The sequence below is a fragment of the Erpetoichthys calabaricus genome, chromosome 4 (genome assembly GCF_900747795.2).
Source record: "Erpetoichthys calabaricus chromosome 4, fErpCal1.3, whole genome shotgun sequence".
NCBI lineage: Eukaryota > Metazoa > Chordata > Cladistia > Polypteriformes > Polypteridae > Erpetoichthys > Erpetoichthys calabaricus.
Genome location: NC_041397.2, coordinates 337,248,517 through 337,257,033, shown reverse-complemented (window position 1 = coordinate 337,257,033; position 8,517 = coordinate 337,248,517).

Sequence of the window (8,517 nt, the reverse complement as noted above, 5' to 3'; positions counted from 1 at the left end):
CTGTCTACAGACCCACATTGTTTTGAAAAAACTCATTACAAACTTCAAAAGACTTTGTTGGACAGTTATCTTATCCAGAGATCTTGACAATACATTGTTCTTTTCTCTCTTGCTAAATTAACCCTAGCCTGAATGAATCTATTAATTTTTTACATTCAAAATCTCTCATTTAAATATTTACCAATGTTGTTTCTTGTCCTAGAGTGTGTATATAAACATAGGAAACTTCAGTTTCTGTATTACATCTTGCCTGAAGAAGGGGCCTGAGTTGCCTCGAAAGCTTGCATATTGTAATCTTTCTAGTTAGCCAATAAAAGGGGTCATTTTGATTGGCTTTTCTCTACAAGGCTACAGTGAAAGACTCGACTTCCTCGGATTCAACACGCGTGTCAAGTGTGAGCTCAAATGGCTGTCATTTCTATTCGGCCGCACATATTAAACTACAAATACTCATCCTGCGCATCTCCCTTGTAGTTCGCCATGCAGCACACTTGTAACAGCGACGTCGTGACGACTAATAGGCTGAGCGACTGGAGCGGGCTAAGTGTTAGCATTCACTCGTTTGAGTTATTTCTGATTTAAATGTCATAAATGTTTCCCTGATAATTAAAACAGTTTCGATAATTCAATTATAGTAACAATTTTAAAACACTATAGTAATGCCAAACGCCAAATACAAAGATTGATCATTAAATCAAATATAAATGCCGCAGTACTTCAGAAAGAAAATATTTGATGCCGTTTATGGAAACAGGCGGTCTCGTCGTTCGCTCCGCACTTTAGGCGAAATGTAAAAGATCTTATAAATAAGAAACTACTGCTAAAATTAATGATAATTTAACAATCCTTATTTTTACATTGATAATTTTATAAAGTCTAAAAAATGCATTTAGATTAAATATTTTCCAATTACTACTTTCATCCAATAATAAGAAATGTTTACCGAGTGACGTTAGACGGAGGCGGGGCTTTTCATGCGCGGGGCCCGGTGCCTCGGACCGCTCACCGGAGCTTACGGCGGCCCTGAGCGCAATGGTGACAGATGGCATCCTTGTCGAGTACGATGTTCCAGTTTGAAGGAGTTTGAAATAATGTTAATACACAGAGAGTCTTCTTCAGTAATATAAAGTCGTTTGATCCATGCACTTATATTTGGGCCAAGCCCAGAAATTGTGCAATGTGATGAACTGGTCGCCCCATTCAAAGATGTGAAATGTTTTTCTGCTTCCAAAGATAAGATGTGAGGGACGTCCGTCATCTCTACTACTAGAGCTGATTCCACAGAGTGACATGTCGGCAGATCCGTTCCTTTGCTTGTCTTTTAAGTCAGTCTCTGGTTGGCTGTATCATGAACTGGAACTTGAGCCCAGTTTAAACTTTGATGAAGCTTTAGCTTCCTTTTTCTTCTCTTTCTGAACCCTTGGTCTGTTGCTCATGTTTGTATATTCTTGTATGCACTTGTAATTAAATCTTCTCAGGGTGTCTAAATACAGTATAGTAGAGCTCCGTCCTAGATGGTCATCTCTCACAATGGACGAGACTCTTGTCTTTTTCACCTTTTCTTTTTCTGTTCAAATTGTTGAATATCCTGATCGTTCAAACCACTCAAAAGATGGCTGTGAAAGGAAAACTTGTTGACCTTGACCCCATCGGTTGTAGACTTAAACCAAAACCAGACCAGAAACAACCCCAAAATAACACAGCAGAGACTTAAAATGAATTAAACAAAAACGTGACCACAACACTGTCACTTCATCATAACAATTAGACCTCACCATTGACTTTCACTCTCACCAATCACACCTAATTCAAGCCTCTGCTTCTCCTCATTGTGCACCTCAGTCCTCTCTTCTTCTGGCATATGATACGGACACATTTCTACTTCAGCACCAGTCATAATCTTGTGTCCAGCGAGTTCAGTTCCCCTCAGAGTTCTTCCCATTCAGGTCCAGTAAATCAGCCTTCTGCGTGTCCATCAAATCCTCACCAATATCAAACTCAGTCTGAGAGACTTCAGCGGCAGTGGCCACCACCTCCTTAGGGTCACTCCACTCCTACAAAACATTCACCTGTAAGATCTGAAGAGGCTTCTCCTCTAAGGAATCCTAACCTTATACTTCACAGAGCTCATTCGTTCCTCCAGCCATTTTATCATGCTGAGGATGGTGGGGATCCATCTGTGTAAGACCCCACTTGCGATGTGTGGGTCACAGTCTTACACAAGTGAGAATGAGGTGAGTCCAGAAAATCAGCTTTATTGTTACGAAAAGAGGGACATTCTCAAGCTAATTTTATTTAAAAGGGAGCTGTGGTCACTTTAGTACACACAAACCCAGCAAGCAAGCAGTGATGTTGTCAGTTGTCCTGCTTTAGCTCTCTTCTTCAGATAAACAGAACAGATAGCCTTTATCATCAAGCAGGGAGAGGCGACAGAAAGTGAGCACACGGCCAGGTCAGCAGCTGGTTTTAATGTTCCACGTATCAACTATTGGGTGACGCCGTAAGCCTGCGAACTTGTAGTTGAACAACCAATTCCTGCCTGTTTCAGCACACCGCGCAGTTAGCGGGTTGTCGAGCGCCCGTTGTGGTATGCCGTGGTCTCAGCACTTTAGATATATATATATATATATATATATATATATATATATATATATATATATATATATATATATATATATAATATATATATATAATATATATATATATATATATATATATATATATATATATATATATATATACTAGCCGCCCCTGTAATAGTGAAACAGGACAGGACAGTGAGGAGGCCCTGCCCGTCTCTCTACTCCTCACGTCACACTTTCTCCTCCCCTCGGCCCGCAGCCTCTTGTTTCGGATTAGTATGGATATCTCACTCCAGCAAGGGGACTATGATTCTTAGTGCGATGAGGGAAGTCGCAAAATCAACTGGAACGTTCAAGTAAATTATAGAAAAAAACTGTCATGAAATACGGACAGACATACAGACAAGCAGACGTTGGATTTTATATATACAGCCACGTTTAAATTCTGCCCAGGCAGTTGTCGACATGTAATGAACCCGCCGGCCGCTACACAAACTCCTTCAGCACTACTCTCACTTTTGTTTCTGATCTCCAGATAATAATTCATTACATTTATATAGCGCTTTTCTCAATACTCAAAGCGCCATCCACACAGGGAGGAACCAAGAAGCGAACCCACAATCTTCCACAGTCTCCTTACTGCAAAGCAGCAGCACTACCACTGCGCCACCTGTGAGATCAGTTGCATCAAAATCAGAGTTTGTTAAGTCAGAGTCCGATTTAGCAATGATATGAAAAATGTTGTCCACGGAGTATTTTGCTTTGTGCTTTCGCTTCGATCACTCACTGGATCCGCCTTTAGCTTCAGCGGTCAGCGCATGCGTGAAGACAGCTCCAGTGGACAGCAGCTTCTCCAAGTTGATATTGCTGCAGACTGCAATACCTCTGACGTTAGACACGGACCGCCCTTGACAACGCACTCCACGTAATGACGCGTTATCGTAACGCCCCTCATAGCGTCACTCGCATCACGCCCTCTGCGAGGCAATATATGCTGCACTTGTATAAATGACAGCAGTTTTCTATTTGGACAAACATAAATGACTTCCAGTCTCACACTTAAGCTATCCAACCATTCTAAGCACTATGCCGATATAAAGTTTTGTTTTTTACTATTTTGAATGGTTGTTCTTTACGTTTTCTCCTGAAGCCTTACATTATAGTAAAAGTAAGAAATCTCATTACCATTTAGTGTTTCAAACAGCATGTACCTCATGAAACTCATACCTAGAGATTTTCAATCTATAATTGTATTTCATATTCCCACTATTAAATTATAACCATGTGAAACAATATTAAGCTTACTTAATTTTTAAAAGGTTGCAAAAACAGCGCTACATATAAAATTGGTTTTAAAATTGACTGGGAAACCTTTTAGGAAACAGTCATTTATTTGTTGATTTGATCCATCAACATTTTCATTAATAAAAGCTGTAAGTGTGAAATACTGTATGTCATCAACTGAATGGTATGTGACAGCCAAGAAATTTTACATTTTTGAATAACTTTTGAGTTTGAGACAATCGTAATTGTTCTTAAACCTTTTTCGTGCAACATTTAAGTAGATCACAAAGACCTAACTTAGATCAACATAAAAACAAACTGTCTTTGAGTCGTCGTCTTTTTTTATTTTTGGTCAATTTCAAATATTACCACTACTACTAATAATAATAATAAATAGTGGGTCGGCTGCAGTGTGCATTCAGCAGGCAATCATCCCGAGGTGATCTCATCATCAAACATACAGTATTTATTGTCTTGTGCATACAGTATAATTATATTGTTACTTACATGTCTCTCCAGAACAGTGAAAATATAATAAAACACCAAAAATATACACAGAATACAATATACAGTATAGATATATATTCAGGCATCTTTCAAATATTAATACATCGTCTTTTTCTTATAATGTTTGTTATTACGATTGGCTCCTCAGTAACTCCACGACTAAAACACTTTCTCTGACGCCATACTGAGGGCCACTGGTTCTTTACTATTTGCCAGAAGGGAGCAGCAAGACAAACAGCTGTGCAGGATGGCCGAGTGTGGAATAATCTTAGCAGAATGTCTTTCAGATACCCTGGATAGAAGGCAGCTGGTCCCAGTAATATTTTGTAGTTTTCACCACCTTCTGCTGAGACCCAAGTCTGTGTGCCCTACCAGGATGTGATGCCGCCAGTGAAGATGGACTCCAGACAGCACCTGTGAGACATCTCAGGAGGGCATTGGTGAACTTGGCACTAGACAAACCGTGCTGCTCCCTCCTCAATTCATCAGTGATTGTTACTGTATGAAATTTAAACAAGCTCACCTTTTCCACAGCACTCTACAAAAACAAACCACAGCTTAATCTGTCCTCTGAAGTCTATGACCTGCTCCTTAATTTTTGGGCATGAAAGGTGTAGCAGATAAGCGTGTTGTCCACCCCTCGAACCCTCAGGTACCACTCTTCGGACCAGGTGAAAGTATAATAATAATAACTTTTTATTTTGTTATTATAGTGTGCACAAAGCACCCTCCACTCCACTCTCATTAACCAATACAATAAACAATTCTCTAACAATACTCCTCCACTCCCAGACACGTCGCCACCCTACTTCCCAGCTCAGCTCAATGTCTGGGCTCACCCAGAGTCCTTTTAAAGCCCCTGACCCGGAAGTGGCTCTAAGCCAAACCCACAAGTCTGTTTTCCTTCCGGGTCAGGGCAAAGTCCTTTTCTTCATCCCGGGAGCACATCGCTTCTTCCAGTCACGTGACTGGGATGCACTCCCGGGTTATAGGGCATGCCAGCGCCTACTAGCCCCCCTACAGCGACTCCTGGCGGCCCCCAAGGTATCCAGCAGGGCTGTGTATAAAAACTACAGAGTCCATGAGGCCCTGCTGGAACTCGGGGCACCAATATGCTGTCCGGAGGGCTCCTCCTAGCGGCCTGGGGGTGAGGGCCGGACTGGAAAGCCGGCAATCCTCCACAAAGGTCAGATTGTCCTGGGACCGCTGAGTCTGAAGATAGATCTCGTCTGCAAGCCATTTAATCATTGGTGGTGATCAGGCCTATGACGGTGATGTCAGTAGCATTTTTAATGATGGAGCTGATGTGGTGTCGGGACACACAGGCACACCAGGGGCTTGATGCTGGCAATCTGCAAAGCCGAGGTCTGCTTGCTATGAAGTCCAAAATCCAGTTCTGTTGGCACTACAGTGTTGAATGCTAAGCTATTGTCTATAGACGTACCTCTGTAAGAGCAGCTTTTACATTATCCAGATGTGCCAAGATGATGTGGAGTGTAAGGCTTAACTGCTGTACCAGTAGGCATCATGGAGATGGTGAAGGGGAGCAAAGTTATCTACTAAGTTAAAGAAGTCTGAGTGAGTGTAGTTAGTTCTAAAATGAGTTCTCACATACAACACACAGACTGTTATTGACATGAAAAGGATGAATAAACAGATAAGCACATTTTAAACATTACAAGAGATGTAAATCATGAAACACACATATATTCCTTCTCTTTCATATATACCTACATACATATACACACACCCACACACATATAGTATATATATTAATAATCCTGATTTGTGACACGGCATTGTTTCATACAGTGGTTCTCATATTCACTCCCAGGGGCTGCAGATTTTTGTCGCAACTAATTTTTGCTTTTAATTCGACTCCCATCTTGAACTTGCAAGCCAACAGTCTCAGTCCTGAAAGTTAAAGTGATGTATCAAAACACAAAGCTCATTGTTAGAACTACCACATAGGGGAGTGTAACCTGTGGGGGGCATTTTAGCACCCAAACCCTTGACACAACCACACACATACAAGGTCCTATTTTAAAGAAATAAAGCACACAATCCCAGTCAGGACATCCATCCGTGTCCTCCATCCACTACATGGGTCTTTTGAGTAGACAAGGACCTACTGAACCAGGTCAGAGAGCCAGTCCATCCCCACCTTTTTTTACAGTGCAGATTTTGAAGGTAAACAAAACATAACAACCTAACTGGTAGAACAGCAGCAACTGATGGGAACTTTTTTTAACCCCATTTTTCATCAAGATATGAGCGCACATCCTTCATGCAGTCAAAAGTAAATTACAAGGAGGACAGGACTTCTTCAGTATCTCCATTGTCTCCCCTTTGGTCTAATTTTCCAATTGTGTGTGTTACTTCATCCTCGTCCATATCCATAATTCTTGGCCTGAGTTCTGTCCCAACATGTCAGTCACAAGCAGTCAGGATGTTTTTGATCAATGAAGACTTTTTTTGAGAAAAAGCAAACAATACAGAGCGTGACATATTTTATTAGGAATACCAACACATTATCTCCACGTTCACTCAAAGTACAGTCAAATTGGCTTATGAACACACCAATATGACCAAATCATGTCATAGGAATGCTTAGCTCGATTGATTGCTTTTTGCCTCTACTGTACTCCTTTTATTCATGAGGCGGACTAAAAAATAAAACTCCATTGTACAGCCATAGCAGTTCATCTTCAAGGGAACATCGTGTCTAGTTAGAAACCATGCAGAAAGTGCACAAATAATTCAAAAGGACTTAGTGCTCTGAAGTGACAAAAGCAGACATTTTTATTAACTAATGCATTGCTGTAAGACCCATTTCAATTCAATTTGTACGTCTGCAGGAATTGTACTTAAGTGAGTACCTGAAAGACAAAGAGTCCAATTACCACAACATAGTCACTTGTGAAGGCCAAATTCATCATTTCAAATAATATGTAGTTTAATTGTTCCCAATTTAATAAGTATACTTTAAAAACTACTAAAACATTCACCTAAACATATTGCAATAGAAATTCTACATGTAAAAGGTTATACATAATTTAAAGTGTTTACCTGAAACAATCACTCCATTCTAGACTGATTGATGGCTGAATGACATCGAAAAAGAAAAAGAGAATCCTTACCTGTAAGACATTTGCTGTGCTTGAGTCAGTAAGAATCATTTCACTACACGCAGTACCTGACAGGGCTGTGCCTTTGTGAGGACCACATTTTCAATGCTCCTAAGCACAGCAATACAGATTATTAAATATTATATATTTCTGCAAATCAATTATGTAGCATTGAATTCATTATGTAGCATGAAAAAGAGAATGCAGGCAGGGTGGGGTGGATGGAGAAGAGTGTCAGGAGTGATTTGTGACAGACGGGTATCAACAAGAGAGAAAGGGAAGGTCTACAGGACGGTAGTGAGACCAGCTATGTTATATGGGCTGGGGACGGTGGCACAGGAGATAGAGCTGGAGGTGAAAGAGTTAAAGATGCTAAGATTTGCACTGGGTGTGACGAGGATGGACAAGATTAGAAATGAGGACATTAGAGGGTCAGCTCAAGTTGGATGGCTGGGAGACAAAGTCAGAGAGGCGAGATTGTGTTGGTTTGGACATGTGCAGAGGAGAGATGAGGGGTATACTGGGAGAAGGATGCTAAGGATAGAGCTGCCAGGTAGAGGCAAAGAGGAAGGCCTAAGAGAAGGTTTATGGATGTGGTGAGGGAGGACATGTAGGTGATGGGTGTGACAGAGCAAGATGACAGGGACAGAAAGAGATGGAAGAAGACAATCTGGTGTGGCAACCCCTAATGGGAGCAGCCAAAAGAAGGAGACAATTTGCTACCAACTACACATAACCATAAATATGCTGACCTGCACATTCAGTGAATGCTACCTAATGCCAAAAATGAAACTGATCTTTGAAGAACAAGGAAAACAGTCAAAAAGTGACACTCCACAAAAGCAACTCTATGAAGCCATTAATTGCCTAAATTTTAAGAACAGTAAAGTAAATTTGATACTATTCATTGTACTGGCAGAAATAATTCAGTCTACATTTTCAAAAATACATACATTTTATATAAAAGTTTGGGTATTTATAGGTGAAAACACTTGACTTTCTACTGTATTCCAGTT